Source organism: Macadamia integrifolia, unplaced genomic scaffold, assembly GCF_013358625.1.
Source record: "Macadamia integrifolia cultivar HAES 741 unplaced genomic scaffold, SCU_Mint_v3 scaffold984, whole genome shotgun sequence".
Classification (NCBI taxonomy): domain Eukaryota; kingdom Viridiplantae; phylum Streptophyta; class Magnoliopsida; order Proteales; family Proteaceae; genus Macadamia; species Macadamia integrifolia.
Genome location: NW_024870609.1, coordinates 39267 through 64962, shown reverse-complemented (window position 1 = coordinate 64962; position 25696 = coordinate 39267). Strand labels below are relative to the sequence as shown.

The following is a 25696-nucleotide window of genomic DNA, read 5'->3' as shown; positions in this document are numbered from 1 at the left end:
CCACCTGGGGCTGGGTAAATGCAATTAGGTCACCTGAGGCCGAGTTAATGAAATTGGGCCACCTAGGGCCCGATCAATAAAATTGGCCCACTTGGAGCCGGGTCAATGTAATTGGGCCACCTGGGGCCGGGTTAATGAGGTTGGGTCTCCTGGGGCCGGGTAAATGCAATTGGGCCACTTGAGGCTAGGTCAATGAGATTGGGCCGCCTAGGGCCAGGTAAATGCAATGGGGCAACTTGGGGTCAGGTCAATGAAATTGGGCCACCTAGGGCTGGGTCAATGAAATTAGGCCACCTTGGGCCGAGTCAATGAGATTGTTTCTTTTCTTGATTTTTCCTTGATTCTTGATCTTTGGTTCTTTGATTTGGAATTTTGCTTTTTGCCTTTAATTTGGAATTTGATTCTGATGCTTGATTTGGAATCTCTTAAAAATTTTATTGTTATTATTACTATTATTTTCTTTGGAATAATGAATTTTTTATATAAAATGGGTCCCCTCCCCTGTTCATTCTTCATTCTAACTTTTCTAAGTGAGTTTTAAGTTCTTGGAGTTTTTCACTTTGTTCTTAAGTTCTTGAAGATCCTCATCTTGTTCTTGAAGTTCTTGGAGTTTTTCACTTTGTTCTTAAGTTCTTGAAGATCCTCATCTTGTTCTTGAAGTTCTTGAAGATCTTCATCTTGTTCTTGAGGGAGGAGTTATTTGGAGAATTTGATATTCTTGTGGGCTTTTGTGTAATTTGGAAAACTTTTTGGGGCTTCTTACAATTTTAGAAATTTTCTGGGGTTTCTAACAAATTTGGAAAGTTTTTAGGGCTTCTCATGATTTCAGAAAATATGGCTGAAAGGAGAAAGAGAAAGACTTTAGGAGAAGTTTAGCTTGAGAGGTGCAGCAATCCTTCCCGTAGGGATGAGGGCCTGACCGACTGGTACTCCGAGCAGACCCTTCACAATAGTCAAAATCACATCTGCAACTCCGTATGGGGTTCCTAGGTAAGTCTTTATATTGTATTCATTATTTTGATTACCTGTATTTTTGCTTTGTCTTTCTTTTTATGCTGTTTTGCTTTCTTTTCTTTTTTTGCATTCTTTTATTTCCATTAGTATGAGGGGAAGGACCCACAAACCTTGGCCTCGTATGGCCATCCGAACATGGTTTAGTCATGGCATAAGATGCTTCCTCATAAAGTAAAGCAGACAATTGATGTGTCATACCTGGGCCAGCTAGCTTTGGTAGAGACCCAGAAGTTTAACCCGGCACTGGTGGGAGCACTGATGGAGCGATGGTGGCCGAGTACTCATTCTTTCCATCTTCCTACTGGCGAGATCACCATCACACCCTTGTGCTTCTATGCTTTGACACACATTCCATTTGGGGTTAGATCCATGACTCTACCCAGGGCTCTGACTATCCAGGAGTTCACAGACTTAATCGACATTACCATTGTGGCTGCCAGACACACATTTGCCTAGGGGAGATTAGTGCCTGATGGTGGAAAGTCGGCTTGGGGTAGAACCAAGGTAACATATCATAGGTGGCACGTTCCTTCTTGTTGTTTGCTATGGGTCAGTGCCTCTTCAGTGACCTCCGAGGGGGAGTGATATCCGTCTGGTGTACTTCCTTCGAGATCTTCGTTCAGTAGATTCTTGGGACTAGGGTAGGGCTACCTATGCATATCTCCTGTGGTTCGTAGACTTGCTGTCCTATGGAGGCAGGGGCCTCAAGGGGGTAGGCTTCATTTTTTAGGTAACTTCCCTTCTTGTACTCATTTCCTTTCTTTCATCTGGATTGCACTTACTTACTTTAATTTCTTGAAACAGCCTTAGTTCTTTGAGCATTTGGGGGCCATAGCTCCCAAACTAAGGGACCCTAAGGCATTCTTCTTTTTGGTAGCCATAAAGTGGGGAGATAATCAGGTGCACAGGGCTCGATGCCATCCTCTGAGGACCACCGCTCATTCTCTTTTGAACGATCTTACCAAGGTATACCATGTCTGACACTGAAATTCCTTTCATATTCTATTGTACTTCTCCTTGGTTTTACAAGTTAGTTGGAGACATTCCATGCCCTCGTATTTCCAGATCTCGAAAGATTAGCCTTGAATAGGCACTTATCCGAGCACCGAGTCCTTCGAGGAATGTGGGGTCACGCCTGGTATTTAGGAGAGAGTGTAGTACCCCAGTGGTCGGATGTTGAGCCACGCCCTTCTCCTGGTCTTCGTCCACCCACCATGCATTGCCCATAGATCATCCCAGTAGATGATATGGAGCGCTTCGCTGCCAAAGTATGGGAGGACTCTTTTCTGGACCAGGATAGGGACTACAGAACCTTCCTGGAGGAGGAGGCAGTGTGCACCCCTCTCGGTCCCGATGCTCCAATGGTATGTTGCCCTTTCTTATGTATTTTCTTCAAATTCCTTTCTATTTTGGTCTTGACTGATTTTTTTCAGGGGAGAGTGGGACGTATAGATCCTTCCACTGCTTGGTCGCATGCTAGTGCTATCGATCCTACACAAGCAAGACCCTCTACTAGTGTTGACGGGTCCCTTAGGGTTGCTAACATCCCCTTTCGTGGCTTCCCTACCTGGACCTACCCCAATGCAGCCAACCCCAGTCTCCCTCATCTTCTGGAGCCGAACACAGATGTAGACACTTCCCTTGGGCTGCCTATTCCTTATGATTATGTAAGTATCTGATCATCCTCCAATTAACTCTTGATTTCCTCTTACTGATATGCTCTTTCTCAGGTGTCCCCGGAGGTCTATGCTAAGATTAGGAGGATGCACTATGGCTTGTGTGTGGTGATAGTTGCCAAGGATCGGGAGATCACATGGTAGGACGCACTGATTTAGGACCTGACCCAGAGGCTAGAGTAGACTGGAGTAGCATCTACAGATTACCCCGGCGCTCCATGAGGATGGTTCAAAGTATGGCTCAAATGATGGATTTTGACTAATAGGATTTGTTCCTGCATTTACTAAAGCACAAACACATGGATATATTTTTTTTTCTTTTTCCCTCCCTTTGTTTGTTCATCATTTTATTTTAGCATCTTATGAATGGAAACTTATCTTTGGTTAAAAAATTTTTTGTTTTTGTTTTTTGTTTGCTGGAAATGCTTAGGCACAGTCAATTCCATAGCTCAAGTCATAATTAGAATTATTGGAATAATATGAAAATCCAAATACTTCCTCATTCCATTACCAAGTGAATTACATGAAAAGGGGAACAATGTTCCTACCACAGGTGGGATAGGTGAGTAATAAGGTGGGGAGATAATTCTTAAGGAGGGTAAAAGTTCACTAACTCTTCTGGGTCTGTCTCCTTGAGTCCATATTGTTGGCTGATGTACATAGGCAAATAAAAGGATGTCTGAGTCAATCCCATCAACCTGACATAATTGTAACCAGGAGTCTTCACCAAAAAATCTTCTTGTGGCCTTCCTGGTTCCCTCCATATGATATTTTGTTTAGTTCTTTCCTACAGGTACTTCTCCCAATCAGTGATGAGATTGAATTCTGGAACTTTCCTCTTGTCCTGCTAGTAAAGAGCTCCGAGTAGGCCTCCTTTTAATGGTTTAGTTAACTTCAGCTTTTTGAGGAACCAAATCTGAAAAATAGCAGGACTCCCTTGATAATGATCTAGTTTGAATCTGTGGCCATGGCTCATGTCATTGAATCCCTTGAATGTTTCTGCAAGCACCGTAGGGATGATGGCACCTCCCTTCTTCAACTGTTTTACCACCTCAATTAGAATAACCGGTGCACCACGCCCGGGAGTGCAGAGAACATAATGAGCTATCATGCAAAGTAAATAAGCATCCTATGATCTCTGTTGATGGATTCCTCCCATTGGTAGATATTAAATGAAGATTCGGGCCACCTTCAGAATGTCAATCTTCCCATACCTGACAAATTGCTTCACTTTCTCTTCTTTCCATCCGAGGAATTCCTGAATTTTCTTTGAGTAATTTTCTTCAAAGATGGTTGGAGCACACTACCTTTGGGTGGCGATAACATACAAACCCGAAATTCTTCAAGAGTTGAGGCACCTGCCAGAGTAATTGGTGATGTAGCTTCACACATCCAATTTGGCCAAGAAATGATAAATTCATGGATTCCAGCAATCCTAGTGCCCATTTATTTATGTCTAAAGTCCATTTCCTCAATGTCTCATCCAACGAGCCCATGAGTTTTTCTAAAACCAACACAAACAAAGAGATATGATGATTTATCAAAGCATTACTCATTAGCTAATGATTCAAACCAGCCTTTACCACTGTTCATCAAGCTCTTTTTTTTTTTACTAATCAAGGGTAGAGAATAAACTGGCCTTGATAAACTGGTGGCAGGGGCAATTTTCTTTTTAGGGGATAGAATCCTGGATAAGGGTGGATGGGTCATAGGTGAATGACAGATACCTAATGGCCTTGCATGCCAAATGGCGATTCTTGAGGGATAGAATCCTAGATAAGAAGTGACGGACCAACGGGTAGATGACAGATACCTAATGGCCTTTTATGCCAAATGGGGGGACACAAAAAATGATGATCTTTTAATCTACTTCGACTATTGATCAAGGAATCAATTTATTGCCTTTAGATGGTTGAGACCGCACTTGCACATGTCAAGTTGCCTACGTATCCATCGAAAGGAATCAGGTTTGATGTAGTTCATACTATTCACCCTTTCAGACATAATATTTCTTGAGTTGATCTATGTTGACCACTTTGGGTATTTCTTCATCGTTGTGGTCTATGAGTTTCACAGCTTGGCCTAGTAGAATTTCTTTGACAGTGAATGGGCCTCTCCAGTTGGGACTAAATTTCCTCTTGGGTCATGAATTGGGGCTCTTTGTTCCCGAAGAACAAGTTCGCCCACATCTATATGACGGGGCTTCACATTCTTGTTGAAGGCCCGGGCCATTCTCAATTGATATTTCTTCAGATTATCTATGGCTTTCATGCACCTTTCGTCTAGAAAGTTGAGCTCATCATGTCTGGCCTTCACCCACTCTCCTTCAGGTAGCTAACTATCAAGAAGCACCCTTAGGGATGGTACCAGGATTTCTATGGGTAGAACCACCTAAACCCCATATACCAAAGAGAAAGGGATGGCCCCTATCGAGGATCGCACAGAAGTTTGGTATACCCACAAGGCAAGGGGTAACTTATCAGCTCAATCCTTGTGTTTTTCTGCCATTTTCTGTAGATGACTTTGATGTTCTTGTTGGCTATTTTTACTGCCCCATTGGTCTGCTCCTGTAAGTGGTAGAGCAATGTCTTCAGATACTAAACTTTGTGCAAATTTTGTCGGTCTTGCCCCAGAAATGGGATCCCTAATCTGATATCAATTCTTGAGGTATTCAATATCGAAAAATAAAATTTTCTTGGATGAATTTGGCTACCTTAGCAGACGTGAGGATCATATAGGACTGAGCTTCTACCCACCTGGTAAAATAATCAATGGCTACCAAGATGAACTCGTGACCATTGGAGGCTTTGGGGTTGACCTTTCCAATGTTAACGATGCCCCAACTGAAGAATAGCCAAGGTGAACTGAGCAAATGCAGCTCGGTTGGTGAGATATGTATGATGTTAGTAAATATTTGACACTTGTGGCATTTCTTGACAAAGTCCACGCAATCTGCTTCCATTGTGTTCTATTAGTATCCCAGCCTGAGAATCTTCTTGGACAACATCTTGGCTTTTATGTGGGGTCCACAAAGACCTTGATGAATTTCCTCCATAATGGTTGTAGCTTGCTCCTCGTCCACACACAACAATTGCATTCCATCATAGGACCTCTTGTATAATAGATCCTCTTGAAGAATAAACTGGGTGGCATATCTTCTTAGAAACTAGACTTAAACAAGTCAACCGGTTACCTTGACATGTCCAAATGGACCGCGGAGTATACTTGAGGTGTGGAATTGTGCCTGAACCAAAAGTGGTTTATTTTAGGATTCTTGTATTCCCAACCCTTTGTTCATCCACTCAATTATCAACCAATGATTCATCCAAAGTTAGTCCACTTGATGACAGGGAATGGATAGAGGCTAATGCCCCTAGTCCACTCAATGTCATAATTGGGAGATACATACAAATGGCTTGACCAGAATACTCCTATAAGACATTCTTTGCCAATGAAGTCATGCTTTCCTTAATCTTATCCCACTAGGTGACCTTCCTCCTAGTTTCATTGGTCTTTTAGATGATTTGATATTTTATGGGACTTTGACGGGAATCACCCCGGAGTCACGTATATCAAATTATCTATATCTCATTTTTGAGGGAGGACACTTTTTATCCAAAACCCACTTAGGAGAGCATTTCTTTATGACTAGAATGCATTATAGGAAGATTCTTTTTCAAGACCCCAAACAGATTCAACAGATCAGCTTATGACATTCCTAGCGTTCTCCATCTATTTTCTCTATGATGCAAGTATGTAGTGGATGCAATAAGACCGAAAAGGATTCCTTGACAGGATCTATATACTCAAGGTATGTGATTCTTTTGATATACCCAGAGGTACGAGATCAAGGGGTGACTTCCTTGCCCATTACTCATGACTACATATGAGGTTAAGCAACTGGCCTCGGGGGTGGTGGAACCGTGAGTGATTGTGTGCAAAAGTGTAATGCGGGAATATCATTATTCGATCTCAAAATGTCATAAAGTGCGTGGACATCTCTGAGGGTGCTAGCACAATTACGAACATCCTCACCATTTAACAATATCCCACACCCTTCATGACATGCACTGACCTCCCAAAGGGTTCGGGTATGACAGGGAGTCTCTCGCCAAATGATTTTACTTCAAGCATGATGCATGATGCATGATGTAGTTACCGAATTCAATTACAAACACGGGGTTAGCCAAATATGTTTTCAAACAGATGTGGTGGAAAATGTTCTTACATTTAATGGTAGGATCTAGTGTTGGAAGCTTGACATGTCCCCAGTGTAGTCACCACTATGACGGTAACGGCCAGAATCTCTTCTTCCCTTTGTGGGGGAAAAAATACTTGTGTTCATTCGACCTTTTCTCCTCTCTTTCTCTTTCTTGGGGAGGAATGTGTCACGTGTGCTTACCCAAGGGCCCTGCATAGCCGTACCGCCGCTCAGAGATACGTGGGGGCCTATTTTGTAGGAGTGTAGGGGTTGTCTTTGAGACGGGGATTTGATGATGGTCCAACATGGGGGATTAGGATCATACAAAAGGGGTTTGGAGTCACCACCTAGGATTATGGGCCTAGGACTTGGGGGTGGGCCTAATTCCTAAGAAAAGGGCTCGAAAGTTGGTTTGGTCCAAAGATTTAGGGTACGTGTCAGGTTGTAGAGTTGGGAAGGTGTTAGGCACCCAATCTACCTGGTTCAACTAGTCTTCCTACTAGATGCTTAAGAACGAACATTTTTCATAATTATTCCTATTCTGCATGCATGGCTAAGTTATCACGCATATATACATTGACTGAATTTAAATAGTTATGTACACTAAAACAAGGCCAATATAATGTCTACATTATGCTAATTTGGGTGAGAAATTATAACTGAGCTTGACCCCTATTTCTGGTCAAGAGGGGTGGACCCCCTGATTAATGCTGGCACGAACCTTCTTGTGGATTCTCCCAACTCAGGGGAAGATAGTTTTGATCTCCAACTTCCTTTTTCGAGAGATGCTGACTGTGGTAATATTCGAGCAGAGTTCCGACTAGGAACAGTTACTTCCGGATTTAAATCCTTGTAGAACTTCGGCTTGGGAAGGCTACTTCTGGGCTTAGGCTGAAGTATCAATTTGGCAGAGCTTCAGGTAGGGATGGACTACTTTTGGATTTTGGCTAAAGTGGCACTCTGACAGAGCTTCCATTAGGGATAGGCTATGGGAGGGTTAGGCTGAGGTGGCACTCCAGCAGAGCTTCCACTAGGAATAGGCTATGGGAGGGCTATGATGAGGTGGCACTCTGGCAGAGCTTCCACTAGGAATAGGCTATGGGAGGGCTTGATGAAACTGAAATGATTGAGGAACTTTGAAGGCCCAAAGAACACTTCAAAGATTCAAAGATCGCTTCGAAGACTTGAAGAACCTAAAAAAAGAGGGGGATGAAGGTAAAGTTTCTCTTACACAAAATGCACACTCAAAAGTTTCAGATGATTGAGGAACTTTGAAGGCCCTAAGAACACTTCGAATCTTATGAAGATCTCTTCGAAGACTTGAAGAACCTTAAGGGGGGAGGGCAAGAGTGAGGGCAGAGCTTCTCTACAAGGTGTGCTCACTAGGAGGCTTGAGTGTGAAAAATCAAAGGGAGGGGGTATTTATAGATTTTTTGGACCAATGGGCAGGAAATGGAGATTTCCTTGGCCAATGGGGTAAAAAAGTAGAGTTTCTTGGCCAATGGGATGAAAAAGTAAATTTTTGGGCCAATGGGGTGAAAGGTGAATTTCTATGGCCAATGAGCTGAAAATATGCTTTTTTGGGCCAATAGAGGAAAAAGATCCTTTTTTTAACCTGTAGTGTGAAAAAATGCTTTTTTAGCCCAATGGGAGGTCACGTTGTAGGGTACACTAGTAGGGTAGTGCGAAGTACATAAGTGGGTGAAGAGGGAATCTCCTCACAAATCCGATCATCAGAGTGAGAATGCCAGTCACCGATGGGGGTGCCGGGCTATGAGCAGGGGCACTAGATAGTAGGTAGGGGTGTCGGGCAGCAAGCGGGGGTGTCAGGGTATGGACAAGGGCTTCAAGTGCATGCGGGGCACATAAGGCTGGGTAAGGTTGGTGCACGTAAGGGCGTGCAAGGCTCTGGGGTGGTTGCTCGAATGGGTGGGATTTGGGTGCTCATGGCAAGGTGTGGGTGCTTGCATGGGTGGGGTTTGGATACTCATGGCAAGGTGTGGGTGCTTGCATGGGCGGGGTTTGGATGCTCATGGCAAGATATAGGTGCTTGCATGGGAGGGGTTTGGATGCTCAATGTGTGACTTCAGGGAATGATTGTTGGAGATCTGATGGTCCGATTTTGACTCACCACATATCATTTGAATCGTGTTTTCGAGTACTTTCCAGCTATACAGTCGCTTTAGATTGGATTCCTTTGTATATGAGAAGTCATAATTGGACCCTTCTTTTCCCTTATAAGGGATTTCTATGATTTTTGGGTGGGTATGGATTGATTATGGGCTGGATTACCTCAGTCAATTGTCATCTCTATCGATCGGAAGTGAGAGGTCGCATCCACAATCCATAAGTTATCATAGCGGGGGGGGAGGGTGACAAAATTGGGTGTCTTAATTAGGTGGTTTAATAATCAAATGAATTGCATCATTCACATCATGGAATATGTGTTTAATTTCTGCATTTATGTCATCATGGAATATTATATATGTGAATGCTTGTACTTGATTGTGCATGAACCCCACCCCTCACTGAGCAAGTTGGAAGCTCACCCCACGTATATGCCCCTTTTTAGATGATGATGCAGGTAAGGTCATGCCTATGGCTTGTGACTCTATCCTTCGGACCTAAGTATAAAGTGAGCGACTGGTGGATGCCGGAAGTAGGGGATCATGACCAGGACTGTGCTTGTGACTATTGTGCATACATGGTACCATGAGATGCTTGGCATATTTTTGTTATTCTGATACCGAATTGTGAATGGTATATTTTTTAGGTTTATTATTTATAAGTATGGATACTTGTAATGGAATAACTTAGTTATTTATATGATATCACTAGATGCTCCCCAACTTAAGTTATGATTCTACTATTACACTCTGATTCCACTGCTATTGGTTGGTTTGTGTTGTGCGATTGTGTATGTTAAGGTACTGCTATTAGAGATCCTGGTACGTTTGTAAGACGGGTACACATCTTACTCACACCACCAGTATTCCTAATAGTAAGTTGGTTTTACTGGAAGTGGGGTGTGACAGCTTAGTATCAGAGCGGCAATGCTCTGCCTTAACTAGCAATCTTAATCGAACCATGATTTGGAGATTAGGATTTAAATAAAAATCTTAAAGACAACACTTAATAGAAATTGCACAACTAGGAGACAAGTATAGGTGTCAAATCCATTTCATTATAATCAAGAACTGAGTACATAAGCTTACACCCATTTTTCTCAAAATAAAAGACAGAAAGCAGAAAATCCTAATTAGCCTAAAAATCTAGGAATTTAAATAATAGAAGCAAATGACAGGAAATAAATTGCAACTAACAACTAGAACATAAAACTGTAAAGAAAACATGGAATGGGAAATCCTAAGACTACAGTGGCAACCTAAGCCACTACTGCTGTTGGTCTTGCTACTGGTTTTACCCTCGGCCTTGAGCTCGGTTCTGACCCTGTGCTCCAGGCTCTGGCACTGGAATGGTAAGGTGGAAGACCATTGCCTATATCTGTGCCTCCAGGGAGGCCACCCGGTTGTTCAGCAAGCAATAGCTCCTGTCCATACTCTCCAATCAAGTGTCCATCCTCCTCAGTAAGTTGGTGGTGATATCTAGGCAAGCCATCACATCATTGAGTCCATAGGGCCTCGAACCCCTAGTGCCATGGGATGAGGAGGCAATAGAAGTTCCCATAGCCTGAGGGTTAGGTTTTGGAACCACCCCAGCAGGAGGCACATATGGAGGGAATGCACCTCCATCACCCTCTTGATCACCATCGTGACCACCCCCATGACCACCTCCTGGTTGGTTCTCTATATCCATTGGTTGATCCCCCTTAGTCTCAACCTCATAAACCTCATCCATGTTCAATGTCATCTTCTTCAGAGAGTCTTGGTTGAAATCCAAGGACACAGTCCCCAAACTCTCCTCGTCTTGCAAATCCACGCCAAAGCGTAGGAAAATCCTGGTTAAGATCCGTTCATAGCAGAGGTTTCCATCCCACGTGCCCCTCTCCAGATCTTGTCACCATGGTCGACATCAACAGATAGGGGAGGCAAAAATATAGCCCCATGTAGACAAAGTAAGTGACATAGGCCTGTAGAATGGATATATCATCAAAGGGGCCACTGGTAGGAAGGACATTTAGCTGAATGGATCTATAAATGACCTTTGGCGTAGCCCAATAATTAGCAGTCAAGTGCCACCCAGAAGCCTCCTTTGTGAGTATGTTGTCCATCTTTGCCTGGACATCGAAGTTCTAGAACTCATAAGACGGAGTCCTAGGAGGACAGTAAGCCAACTCTCCCTAATTAGAGATCATCAGTATGTTGGCCAACTCAGCCATGCCAAAGGAGATATCAATCCCCTCCACCCTCAAGGTGATCCTCATCTCCTCAGTGTCGGGATTCTCACATCGCAGATTACAATAGAAGAGCCTCATAAGCCTTGGGTAGTACTTCATATTCAGTTTTTGGATATGGTACCACCCTAGATCTTCAAAGCGTTGGTGGAGGCAAAACCGATGGAAGTCCCTTGTCCTCACATATTTCCCAGGATCCACATTCCTGTACTCAAATTTCTCCCAATGATCTTGCTTCTCCACAGAGCGAAACAGCCGGTTGTCATATTGTTCTTCCTCGGGATGACCGGTTGTGCAACACCACGATGGGGATGAACACGACGACCAGACATAGTTGCAACACAAAGTTCCTAAGGTTGGAAGGAACAAACCCCAGTTAGGAGGGAATACAAAAAACCACAGAGAAGAATTCAAAACCTAGGTCAGAGAAGGAGGAGAACTGACCTTGGATGTGTGTATGGCGACAATCGGGCACGAAATCATGAGGAGAAGGTAGGGAATGACTGGGGGGACCTTCCTTGACTGTTACCTCAATTTCTCCAATAGGTAGGGTAGGGTTTTGTGAGAGAAACCCCAATCCCAAGCCTATTTATAACATTTTTGGGTCCACAAAAAACACTACTGAATCCGGTGTGTGTTTCCGGTGAACAAAAAATTTTAGATTTCCTCCCTATTTTGGTCATCGAAAATATGACTGATATTTCCAGTGAACCAACCCATATTTTCGGTGAAGACCCCCTATTTCTGGTGAGCTATTTTGGGAATGAAATTTTATTTTATTTTATTTTATATTATGGTATTTGCTTCCTTAATTGGGGATTTCCTCCCTAATATGCATGTGATCGGATTTTAATACCATGTGGACCCCACCAATGCATGCTCTAACCATAAAATAATCCTTGTGTGCGCATGTGTGACCCACTATGCATGTTGACCTTAACATGCTTGCTACCTATGTATGTGTGACTAATCAAGATTCCTAAACAGGAATTATATTGCGTAGGAATACCCGATCTTGATCTGATGCATCAACTCCTGCTTCCCCTATGCGGAACCGAGGTAGAATGCACAGTGTTCCACCAGCCCCACCCGTTCTCATGGCACAAGATGTTGCCAACATAATCGGCAACATGATGCATGAGGTGGAAGAGAGGTAAACTCAATTCATGGCTGGGATTGACACTGATCCAGGCTGCCATTGCAGCCCAGAATGCACCTCCTGCACCCCCTACTCCACTGGTCGTAGCCCCGGTGCCAGCTAGCTCAGCCACTCTTTAGACATCCGATGGGATGTAAGGGCAAGTGCATGGACATGTGCAAGGGCAGGTGCAAATGTAGTTTCAAGGACAAGTACCTAGGCAAGTGCAAGGGTAGGCCCAAGTGCACATAGAGGGTTGGACTAACCTAACCAAAATGATGGATAAGTTCCAAAGGCTGAGGCCTCCATACTTCTCCATTATGAGCTATGATCAGTTGCTTCCCTTAAGATGGATTGGGGGTATGGAGAAAGTCTTTAAATTGATGGGTTGCAATGATGAGCATAAAATATTATGCGTCGGCTACCAATTGCAAAATGAAGCCAATGCTTGTTGGAGGCCTATTGAGCCCATTATGAGAGCGACCACCCCCATCCCCACTTGGGAAGACTTCAAGGAGACCTTCTTTGGGAATTACTTCCCTGAGAGCTTTCGGGATAGGAGAGAGGGTGAGTTCTCCAATTTGGTGCAAGGATCCCAATCAGTGCTAGAGTACCAACAGAGGTATGAGGAGTTGTACTACTTTGCTCTGGAGCACATCCAAAATGATAGGTCCAAGGCCTTGAAGTTTGAAAAGAAATTGAGGCCAAGCATCAGTTCTACTATGGTTAGGTTGAAGCTGCAGACATATGCTGAAGTGGTCCAAGTGGCCAAGTCCATTGAGGACTCTGGGTTTAGCCCTTTGCTCTCCTTCAAAACCAGCTTATCTAGAGAAGGCGCCTAAGGACTGATATAGGACCACGGACGGGGATACATGAGCGATGTGGGACTAGACGAGGGTTCGCCTGGATAGTTGTGCAACTGTCACTCTCCCCCCAGTCCTCCCAGCTCTAATACCAACTCTGGGTTTAGCCATTTGCTCTCCTTTAAGACTAGCTTATCTAGAGAAGGAACCCAAGGATTGAAATACGACCACGGACGGGGATCCACGAGTGATGTGGGACTAAATGAAGGTTTTCCTGAATAGTCGCGCATTATAGCTAAAGATATAGTCTAGGCCACACCCTTTTGCAAGTAATCCCTGCTTATGGTTTCTATTGTTAGAAAAAGACCCTTGAGCGTGGTGGGCTTTCAGGGTAAGGATGCCATTTTGTGCCCTTTTTGGGTCGGGTTGCTCTGAATTTAGGCACCATAATCAGCGGGTTCTTAATCGGCCTCGACTAGCTGTGTCTTTACCCATCTCAGTTTCTCTGGGGAGTTGTGATGGTTCAGATCTGGAGCATGCCCACTTTCTTTCTAACTTTTCATGTCTTCTCCTTCTTCTTCCCTTTTATCTTCCCCTCGACGATCAAATTCATCCCGGTCTTCATCTTCTTCCCTGAATTACCTTTATGAACTCTCCGATGTTCCTGACGAGCACAATAATGTATGAAATCTTAGGGATATAAGTGTACATTTTGCCCCACTTTGGATAGTACTACTTTTATTTTTCTTATTTTTTTTAGTTTCCAAGTCTACAAGAGAAAGTGCTTAAAGTGAATCAAAAACCAGTCCAAAGGTGCGACCCACTCATTGGTACCACATCCTCTCTTCTACAAAATCCTGAAGATTATTTTCTCTCCTTACCACCTCACAAGATCTTGAAGATGCTATGCAGAGATTCCTTTCTGATTTAATCAAGATTGTAAGATATTGGTGAATATTGTAAGGAAAGATTAGAATTTGTTAATTATGGAAACAGATTCTCTCTTTCCTCACACAATATCTCAGAGAATGAGGATTTTTACCAAGATTTAATTTTATTTTAATTTTTTTCTTTTCTTAAAGAAGACTTGTAGAAGGAAGGAGGCAAGAAAAAAACCCTATAAAAGCCCCTTCCTCCCCCCTCCTATTTTAGTATTCCCCTTAGTTTATTTTCTAGTTTATGCTTAGTTTTCTTCTCTCTCTCCCTCTCTCACTCTTTAGTTTTAGTTCTTCTCTATTTTTGCTTTAATCACTTTTGTAATAGTTTTTTTTATGTCAATTAATGCAAGCACTCTTTTATTCTTATTCAGCCTTTTATATTTATGATTTATGCAATTGAGTTGTAATTTTTAAATTTATAGTTCTAGGCTTAGATCTAGGTGACAAGATCATGAGCCGTGGAGCAATTTTTTTTTCAAGTTCATTTTTTTTTTTTTAAGATTTGTTTTCTCTAGTAATAGAAATTTCGGATTTGGTTTATTCCAAATCTAGTTTTTAGTACTGGTAGTATCTCAAATCACCCAAGCTTTCAAGTTCAAGTATTGATTTAAGTAAGTAGGCTCCTTCAGTAGTCATCTCTCCCCCCTCTCATTCCCTCTTCTGACTACCTTTTCTTTCTTAATTTAGGATTTTAATTTCAGTCGTTACATTATTTCTATCCCTTTCCCCCAAGGTTCATGGCTAGTGTATGTATTGGCTTTGCCCCTCCTAGCCATAGAACCATCAATTTATTATTTTTATTTTAATTGTCTCCCTTTCCCTAAAGCCAAGTAAAGTAACCCTTGTTAGAATGACTCTCTAGTCAAGTAGAGAAGCTCATATTATGATGCATCCCTCGGGCTAAGTAGAGAAACCTACTTGTGAGTCTCTCTCTAGCTTTCTCCCCTTTCTTTTACTTTATTTTTATTTCACCATTTTTTCCTTTATTTATTTTTTTTTAAATTGCGTGGGTCATTTATTTTCAGTTATTTATTTATTTAATTTTAATTGCGTGGCTTGCATCTTTAGATTCTTAGATGACGAATGGTTAGGACGAATGGTTAGGACGTTATTTTTAGGATGGTAATTAGAATTAGATCACAACCATTACTCAGTTCACTTTCGCATTATTAAAAGAAATAAAAAAATAAAGTGGCTACTCTCCCTGTGTTCGACCCGTAGTTACACTAATCCGTACGCTTGCGGTTACATTTTAAATCTCAAACAAGTTTTTGGCGCCGTTGCCGGGGAGACAGTTCCATGTTATTTTTCGTTTTCTTTTGGTAAATCGGAGTGCTTTACTTGCTTTGTTTTCTTTTATTGAATTCATGAGAAGAACAACTTGCAATAATAGTTGTATCGGTGGAGGTCGCCATGCCTCATAGTATGATAAAGGCAGGTTTCGCCCTATAGCAGTACCTCAGGAATTGACCTGAGCAACCCCGGATCCCTGTCGGCGAGCTCTCAAAAAGCCAAAAAATCAAAAAAATCAAAAAATTATAAAAAAAAAGTTTTCTATCCATTCTTTTGTGCTTGTCTTACTCTAGTTGTGGGTAGTTTTCTGTTGCATGAGTGTTAGGTGGGTACGTAATACTAAGAATCGGTTAGAAAGAAGAGATCCAACAAGTAGTGACCCTATACGTTTGCTCTCTTTAAAACCCTTCAATATGGGAGACCAGCAGCAAAACCCTTCACCTAAATCTCTAAAAGATAGGTTCTACCCTGCTAGAACAGCCCAACCTTCCTGCATAGTTCTACCACAAGCCCAGGGCAATAATTTTGAACTCAAATCTCAATACATCACTATGTTGCCCCACTTCCATGGGTTGACCTCTGAGGATGCATACCTATTTCTAAGGGAATTTGAAGAGGTATGTGTTCTAATTAAGATCCAACAGCTTTCTGATGATGCTGTTAAGCTTAGGTTTATCACTTTTGCATTGAAAGACTAAGCTAAGAAGTGGTTGTATGGGTTACCCACAAATTCCATAACCTCATGGGAATAGTTCACATTGTCTTCTTAAGAAGTTTCGCCAACTCACAAGACCAATAAGCTTAGAAGTGATATCCTTCAGTTTAGGCAAAAGCCTAGTGAGTCATTTTCCAAACTTATGGAGAGGTTCAAGGATCTACTCCAAGAATGCCCTCACCATGGCCCAGACCTATGGCATTTATGTCAAATAATTTATGAGGGTATTGATTACCTAACTAAACAAATGATAGTCTATGTGCCCTGAGGGATTCACGTCCTTTACAGATGAAGGAAAGGCATGAGAATTCTTACTTGACTTAGCTGACAAAACCTGTGAGTGGGAATCAACCCAAGAGAGTGAAAGAACCATAGGAGGAAAAGGATATTTTGTGGATGGGATAGTAGCCAAGGAAGCCCCCTTGGATAGCCTAATCAAGAGAATTGAGGCTATTGTTCCTAGAGAACCATCATCAGTCAATTTGGTTAAGATTTGTGCTTGGTGCCAGTCCCCTGGACATCTCCTAGAATAATGCCCCAACACCTCTGGGGCCACTTCTAATGATAGTGTTAATGCCTTGTACCAAAATAATCTATATAGTAATACCTACAATCCAAGATGGAGAAATCACCCAAATTTCTCTTGGAATCAGGGCAACCAAGCAGGGCCTTCCAATTTTCATAATCAAGGTCAACTTGGACTCCAAAGGCCTCCCTTTGCATAATAATCTTTTTCCCAAAATACTTTTCCTAGGTCAAATGTAGGACCTCAGGCTAGTTTTCCTAGGGCCCATCTCCTATCATCTTATCAGCAACCCCCTGGGTTTACCAATACTGGAGAGGCAAGTAGAATAAGTTACTTGGAAAAAATATGGCCCTCCTCATGACAAGCCATCAAAATCTTACAAGAGAACTCACTCAAGTTGTCTCAATTATGCGTGAGAGGGAGAAAGGAACTTTACCCAGTCAACCAGAGCCTAACCCTAGGCATCATCAGCCTATTAGTTCACAAACATCAACTAATGCACCACTGAATATAGTACAAGGTCAGACCCAACAAGGGCCCTCTAACCAATGTAATGTTGTTTATTCCCTTAGGAGTGGTAGAGAGTACCAACAGAGCATTCCTAAATCTTCCTCATCTATTACTCATGTTAGCTCTCCTTCAGTTGAGGACATAAGTGTGCCTCTTGTTTTAGGTTCGTCTGATGAACCCAAAGATTTTTCTGAAACTAAAGATGATTTGGTTGAGGAAACCAAAAATGATTCTTCTGAATAGGGGCAAATCCCTAACAGTCCTTATGTTCATCCTGTCCCATTTCCTAATCGCTTGGTAAACAAAAGGAAGACTGCTTCTATGGATAAAACTTTAGAAGTCTTCAAAAAGGTAGAAGTGAACATCTCCCTTTTCGATGCCATATCCCAGATCCCCGCCTATGCAAAAGTACTGAAAGATTTGTGTACTCACAAATGTATCACTAGTGTGCCCAAAAAGGCATTCTTGGCAGGTAACATTAGTTCCATAATTACTCAGCCTATAGCAGCCAAGTATAAGGATCTAGGGAGCCCTACCATATCTTGTGTCATAGGCAACACCTATATTGAGCATGCCTTACTTAACCTTAGCGAAAGTGTGAATCTTTTACCTTACCATGTGTACAAGCAACTAGGATTGGGAGAATTGAAAGCCACTGGAACTACTCTTCAGTTGGCAGATAGGTCTGTTAAGATTCCTAAAGGGATGGTTGAGGATGTTTTACTAAAGGTGGGGGAATTTATTTTTCCTGTTGATTTCATTGTGTTAGATACCAAGCCCTTCTCAACCAAGGATGAGATCCCAATAATTCTAGGAAGACCATTCTTGGCTACCAGTAATGCATTAATCAACTGTCGGAATGGTTTCCTAAGATTATCTTTTGGTAACCAAATTGTTGAGTTTAACATGTTTAGAATAGGCAAGCAACCACATATGGAAGAAGAGATTAATATGATTGAGGATTTTCTGGATATTTCTGATGATTTAATTACCAACTTTGATATTAATTTTGATTCAGAATTCCAAGAGTGTATGGATGAGTTGGATGATGATAGTGAAAATTTCTTTTCTGAAGTCTTGAGTCTTCACACACCTGAGGAGCCCTTAGGACCCCTTTCCAATTCCATTCCCAAACCTTCCATAGTTGAGCCCCCTAAGCTAGATCTTAAGGAGTTGCCATCTAATTTGAAGTATGCTTTCCTAGGGCCTGACCAGACTCTTCCTATAATAATTTCTTCAAATTTGACTTCTAGCCAGGAAGAGGAGTTACTTAAAGTGTTAAAAGATAATAAGGAAGCCCTAGGTTGGACCATGGTTGATATCAAGGGTATAAGCCCTTCTATTGTGCAACATCATATACATCTTATGGAGGATTCCAAACCATCCACGGAACCCCAAAGAAGAGCTAACCCAGTGATGATGGAAGCTATTAAGAAAGAGATCCTAAAGTGCTTGGATCATGGAATAATTTATCCTATTTCTGATAGCCAATGGGTAAGCCCAGTTCACGTAGTGCCTAAGAAGTCTGGTGTGACTGTAGTTCCCAATGCCAATAATGAACTAATTCCAACCCGTGTCCAATCTGGGTGGAGAGTGTGCATAGACTATAGAAAACTTGATGTGACAACCTGGAAGGACCACTTCCCATTGCCATTCATTGACTAGATGTTAGAGAGGTTAGCTAGACATGAATACTATTGTTTTCTTAATGGATATTTCGGCAATAACCAGATCCCAATTGCTTTAGAGGACCAACATAAGACCACTTTTATATGCCCATATGGAACATTTGCTTACAGGCGTATACCCTTTGGGCTTTGCAATGCCCCTACTACATTCCAACGATGCATGATGAGCATATTTTCTGACATGGTCAAAAAATTCTTAGAAGTACTTATGGATGACTTTTCAATTCATGAGAATTCCTATTCTGAATGTCTTCATCATCTTTCTCTAGTTTTAAAAAGGTGTATCTAAGAATTTGATTTTGAATTGGGAGAAATGACATTTCTTGGTTAAATCTGGTATTGTTTTAGACCATGTAATATCCAAGGAGGGAATTAAGGTAGATAGAGCCAAAGTGGATTTAATTGATAATTTACCACCTCCTCAGTCTGTTAAGGACGCCCGATCTTTTTTAGGGCATGTGGGCTTCTATAGAAGGTTTATTAAGAACTTTAGTCAGTTAGCCTAACCTCTCAATTCATTACTTTCCAAAGATCAAACTTTTGAGTTTTCTAAAGAGTGCCTAGAATCCTTCAAATAACTTAAGAAGGAGTTGACCAATGCACCCATTGTTCAACCACCTATTTGGACTGAACCGTTTGAACTGATGTGTGATGCTTCGGATTTTGCCATAGGAGCGGTTTTGGGTCAAAGGATTGTGTCATAGGAATGCTGCTCATGATGCTTCGGATTTTGTCATTTATTATGCTAGTAGGACCTTAAATGATGTACAACTTAATTATACAACCACTGAAAAAGAATTTTTAGCGGTTGTGTTTGCATTAGAAAAGTTTCGGTCTTACTTAGTTGGTTCACATGTGCTGGTGTATATTGATCATTCTGCTCTCAGATACTTAGTTCAAAAGAAGGATGCCAAAGCTCATCTCATTAGGTGGGTTTTACTTTTGCAAGAGTTTGATTTACAAATTAGGGATAAAAAAGGAGTTGAAAACCTAGTTGCAGACCATTTATCCCGGCTTTCCAATTTCTTAACTGTCGATTCTCCAGTCAACGAGAATGTTCCAGATGAACAGTTATTTGCAGTGCCCAGTGAACCATGGTTTGCAGAAATTGTCAACTTCTTAGTTTCAAGTGTGACTCCAGATCACTGGTAGATAAGTATAGGTTTCATTCCCAAGTTAAGTACTTTTTCTGGGATGATCCTTATTTGTTTAAGATATGTCTGGATCAGATTATACGATGATGTGTTCCTGATCATGAGCAGCATTCTATTCTCTCTTTTTGTCATAATCATGCATATGGTGGACACTTTGGACCTAAGAAGACTGCCGCAAAGGTTCTCCAATGCGGATTTTATTGGCCCTCTCTTTTTAGAGATGCTTTTGATTTTTGCAAGGCTTATCCTGCTTGCCAGTCTTTTGGCCGTATCAATATGAGGAACATGATGCCCCTCAACCCTATTTTGGTAGTTACGATTTTTGATGTATAGGGCATCCATTTTATGAGACCATTCCCTAATTCCTTTGGGAATTTATACATACTTTTGGCCGTTGATTATATTTCTAAATGGATAGAGGCCATACCTTGTAAAACTAATGACCACAAAGTAGTGGTCCAGTTTCTAAAAGAGAACATTTTTTCTCGCTTTGGTGCACCACGTGCAATAATTAATGATAGGGGTACTCATTTTTGTAATCGGCCTTTTGAGGCCCTAATGAAAAAGTATGGGATCACCCATAAGTTAACTACCCCTTATCACCCCCAAACTAGTGGCCAAGTGGAGGTGTCTAATAGGCAGATCAAACAAATCTTGGAGAAAACTGTTAATCCCAACCGTAAGGATTCGTCCTTTAGGCTAATTGATACTTTGTGGGCCCATCGGACTGCATTCAAGACCGATCTTGGTCAGTCTCCCTACCGTTTGGTGTATGGGAAAGCTCGTCACTTACCAGTTGAGTTGGAGCATAAGGCCTTTTGGGCTATCAAGAAGCTCAACTTTGATTTGTCTGATGCGAGAATTCATCGTAGGCTCCAGCTATCTGAGTTGGAGGAACTTAAGAATGAAACCTATGAAAGTTTTAGGATTTACAAGGAAAAGACCAAAGCTTTCTATGATAAACACATTCTATGTAAATCTTTTACAATTGGCGATAAGGTCTTATTGTACAACTCTCGATTGCATCTTTTTCTTGGTAAGCTTAGATCCCGATGGGATGGCCCATTTATTGTCCATAATGTATATCCCCATGGGGCTGTGGAGATTTTGAATCTAGGAACAGGGATAATTTCGAAGGTTAATGGTCAGTGTTTGATACCATTCCTCGATTTTCCTAATACTGGTAGTGAAGAGGTCATGGATCTCCATGAACCTCTTTACACTGATGATTAACTTTTAATCAGGTATGACCCCCTTGCATTGTCTTCATTTTTAATTCTTTCCATGCATTAAGGACATTGCATGACTTAAGTGTGGGGGAGGGAAACCAGTTTTTGCTTTTTTCACTTTGCTTTATTTGTTTTTCTTTTCGTTTCTTTTGAGCTTGCTAAAGGATGAAGTCCTACTTTGGCTTTTGGCTAATGATCATAGCATTCGGTTGCTTGATGTATGAAAATAAAATTTTTGACTAAGGTACCCATTTTGAATGTATAAAAACCCTATTAAGAAGAAAGAAACAAGCCTATACTTTTGAAAAATAAGAGACCCTTGTTTTATGGTGTTGGATCATATGTAAGTCTGTGGGTTCCTTGTACTTTTGATTTGGAGTTGAGACCTTCTTTTTAATTTGGCATGGGTTGACAAATGCACAATTTTAAATGAAATGTGAAATATGGTATAAAGAAGAATAAGAGTTGATTCCCTTGGAACTAGACAGGGCATTGCGCCTCAGGAAGCGTGGTGTCTTGATCGAAATTCCTTGGGAGGAAACTTCTGAAGGAACTCTAGCATCACTGTCTTTGTGGGCATATGCAAAAGGCAAAGCTACACAGTAACTTGGGTGTCTGGTGTTTGCTCCACCATGTCATTCACGCCAAAATTAGTGGAGTAGAATAGAGTTTAAGCGAAAAAAAAGGAGAAAAAAATGTGCAAATGTCATTAATACTTAGTGATATATTTTGGTCAAAAACACTCCAACGCCTTAGTCATTGGTTCCCTATTTCTTCACACGTGGTTTTGCCTTAAGATAAGGATGTTTTGGAAGAGATGAGGTGAGTTCCAAATGAAGAAATATGCTAGTGCCTGGAATTGATAAAGGGTAATAAAAGTTCAAGAGTGGGGGTCCCTTGTAAGAAAAATTATCTTTGCTCTGGATCGGTATGAGTCTTACCTTTAGCCAAGGTTGGGATTTATTTATTCTGAATTTTGAGTTTATATTCACTGCAAACACCCACGAGACACAAGGTAACTTAGGGGTTTAAAGGCTTGTTGCACGTGCTAAATGCAACCGTGATTCCTACGAAAGTGAGTTAGGCTTTTTCTTTTATTTCTTTATTTATTTATCTTGCTCGAAAAAAGCAAAAGTCAAGTATGGGGGAATTTGATGAGCACAATAATGTGTGAAATCTTAGGGATATAAGTGTACATTTTGCCCCACTTTGGATAGTACTACTTTTATTTTTCTTTTCTTTTTTTTAGTTTCAAGTCTACAAGAGAAAGTGTTTAAAGTGAATCAAGAACCAGTCCAAAGGTGGAACCCACTCATTGGTACCACATCCTCTCTCCTACAAAATCCTGAAGATTATATACTCTCCTTGCCACCTCACAAGATCTTGAAGATGCTATGCAGAGATTCCTTTTTGATTTAATCAAGATTGCAAGATATTGGTGAATATTGTAAGGAAAGAATAGAATTTGTTAATTATGGAAACAGATTCTCTCTTTCCTCACACAATATCTCAGAGAATGAGGATTTTTACTAAGATTTAATTTAATTTTATTTTCTTTCTTTCCTTAAAGAAGACTTGTAGAAGGAAGGAGGCAAGAAAAAAACCCTATAAAAGCCCCTTCCTCCCCCCTCCTATATTAGTATTCCCCTTAGTTTATTTTCTAGTTTATGCTTAGTTTTCTTCTCTCTCTCCCTCTCTCACCCTTTAGTTTTAGTTCTTCTCTATTTTTGCTTTAATCACTTTTGTAATAGTTTTTTTTATGTCAATTAATGCAAGCACTCTTTTATTCTTATTCAGTCTATTATGTTTATGATTTATGCAATTGAGTTGTAATTTTTAAAGTTATAGTTCTAGGCTTAGATCTAGCTGACAAGATCACGAGCCGTGGGGCATCTTTTTTTTTTTCAAGTTCAGTTTTTTTTTTTTTTTTTTTTTTTTTAAGATTTGTTTTCTCTAGTACTAGAAATTTCAGATTTGGTTTATTCCAGATCTGGTTTATAGTACCGGTAGTATCTCAAATCACCCAAGCTTTCAAGTTCAAGCATTGATTCAAGTAAGTAGGCTCCTTCAGTAGTCTTCTCTCCCCCCTCTCATTCCCTCTTCTGACTACCTTTTCTTTCTTAATTTAGGATTTTAATTTCAATCGTTACATTATTGCTATCCCTTTCCCCCAAGGTTCATGGCTAGTGTATGTGTTAGCTTTGCCCCTCCTAGCCATAGAACCATTAATTTATTGTTTTTATTTTAATTGTCTCCCTTTCCCTAAAGCCAAGTAGAGTAATCCTTGTAAGAGTGACTCTCTGGTCAAGCAGGGAAGCTCATATTATGATGCATCCCTCGGGCTAAGTAGAGAAACCTACTTGTGAGTCTCTCTCTAGCTTTCTCCCCTTTCTTTTACTTTATTTTTATTTCAACATTTTTTTCATTTATTTATTTATTTTAAATTGCATGGGTTATTTATTTTCAGTTATTTATTTATTTAATTTTAATTGCGTGGCTTGCATCTTTAAATTCTTAGATGACGAATGGTTAGGATGTTATTTTAGATACATATGTTTAGGACAGTAGTTAGAATTAGATCACAACCATTAATCGGTTCACTTTCGCATTATTAAAAGAAATAAAAAAGTAAAGTGGCTGCTCTCCCTGCGTTCGACCCGTAGCTACACTGATCTGTACGCTTGCGGTTACATTTTAAATCCCAACAGTTCCTGATGATCAAGTTGTACCCCCTACCCATTCTCCTCTTCTTAACCCTTTCACTATTTTCCCAAAAGCTCCATCTTCCTCTCGATGGACGGCTCTTCTTAAACCAAAGAAGACTCCACCTCTGAAAGAACTGGTTCAGGCTTCTCGCTTTGATCAGTTTCAGATCCCTGCCATGGAAAAAAAGAAACTATTCACTCTTGAAATACCTCTTGATCTGATTCCTTAGTGGAAACAACAAGGTTATACTCACCTCCACTTCGGAGCAATTAAATTTGCCCTCACAGAAAGGTCTTCCAGTTATCTCCCAGATAGCCCTTCTTGATAGTCGATTTTTGCAGTACCAACATGCTGTAATAGCCACTATTCAGACCAGTCTGAATGCTGGAACAATTTTCTTAACCTGATATCCAAATTTCAATATTCCTCTTTCAGATCCTCATCTTCCTACTGCCCTTAAGTTCCAGATCCAAATTACTGGTGCTCCTCAGGTAGCCAAAACTCAAGTAGCTACTTTACACTACCAAATGGCCTATCGATGGAAAAATCATGCTTTTGATCTTCTTACAGGCCATCAAGAGGACACCCTGTTCATAACTATGGACTCCACCTAGGTTCCTTGTTGTACCTATGTCCCTCGACAGATTTCTAGAGACGACCTCCTTCGTCTTCTTCCCTCTTCTTGGGTAACAGCCTATGAACTACAGGTCTCTGACACTCATCATCAAACCCCTGTGGAACCCCTCCAGTCCACCAATCCCTAATATATTAGACACTCCAACAGTGAAGTAGAAGTTAGGTTTCCTCCCCCAAAACCTAAAATAAGTTCTACTCCCTTTCCAACCACCTTCGGAGTAATCTAAGAAAAGATTCCCATCTGTTCTTTCGATTTTCAAGGTGGCCCTATTTATTTCTTCCAAGATCCAGTTCTGGTCATAAATATTTTGATTTATGTGACTGTGAATCTTGCCTCCAAGACTCTGATGATGATGATGCCTATATCATTAAGTCTCGTTCCTCAAAATGTAATTCTTCCCATACTATATTATAAGAACGTTACGAGTCAGGAGATTCCTCTGTCGGCCCCCTTAGTGATGAATCAAAATACCCTTTCTTTGTCAAGTATGGTGATACTAAGGTTCCTTCTCCTCAACTTTTTCCTCCTCCTACTTGCAAACCTTCTCCAAAACCAGATCTCCCACCTCCTCCTATCTCTCTATGTTGTATGTATACACCAGGTTCCTCATCTTCTTCCCCACTTAAAAATTTCCCTAGCCCTTCTGATTCTGGCCCCGATACTCATGGTGTTCGGCATGTTCAGAAAATAAAGCCTCCACTTCGTCCCACTGGACAACATTCAGACATATCCCCAGCTGAAGTAGCTTTGAATTGGCAAGCAGAAAATGCTGTCGTTCAAAACCAATACCTTGAGAGAATTATTGCTCAAACTCAACACACTCAAGGCACTCTCACTTATCATGATCATCTTCTACAGTCTTTACGATAAGAAATTGATCAAGTTCATACAGAACTTACTGGAATTGGTTCAAATGTGGCAGATGCCACTATTGCCTTTGTCTTTATTGGACAGAAAGAGAAACATCTCCGTTACCTCGAAGCTCAACTTTATAGTCTTCAGAGAACTCATCCTCCCTCTTCTGCAACAAGCAGACAACAACCACTTCTTGTCACTGTTCCAAGCTTCACTCCACATGATCCATTTGCTATGTATGCCCCTCCAGATCCTCTAG

The 25696-nt window shown here is 41.1% G+C and overlaps 1 non-coding gene across 1 annotated transcript; it reads right to left on the bottom strand.

Annotated features, from left to right (window-relative positions):
- Positions 1–16214: 16214 nt before the first annotated feature.
- LOC122070712 lies at positions 16215–16321 on the bottom strand. The gene has a single exon (XR_006137941.1). It is a non-coding gene; the product is annotated as a small nucleolar RNA R71 (small nucleolar RNA).
- Between the last annotated feature and the right edge of the window lie 9375 nt (positions 16322–25696).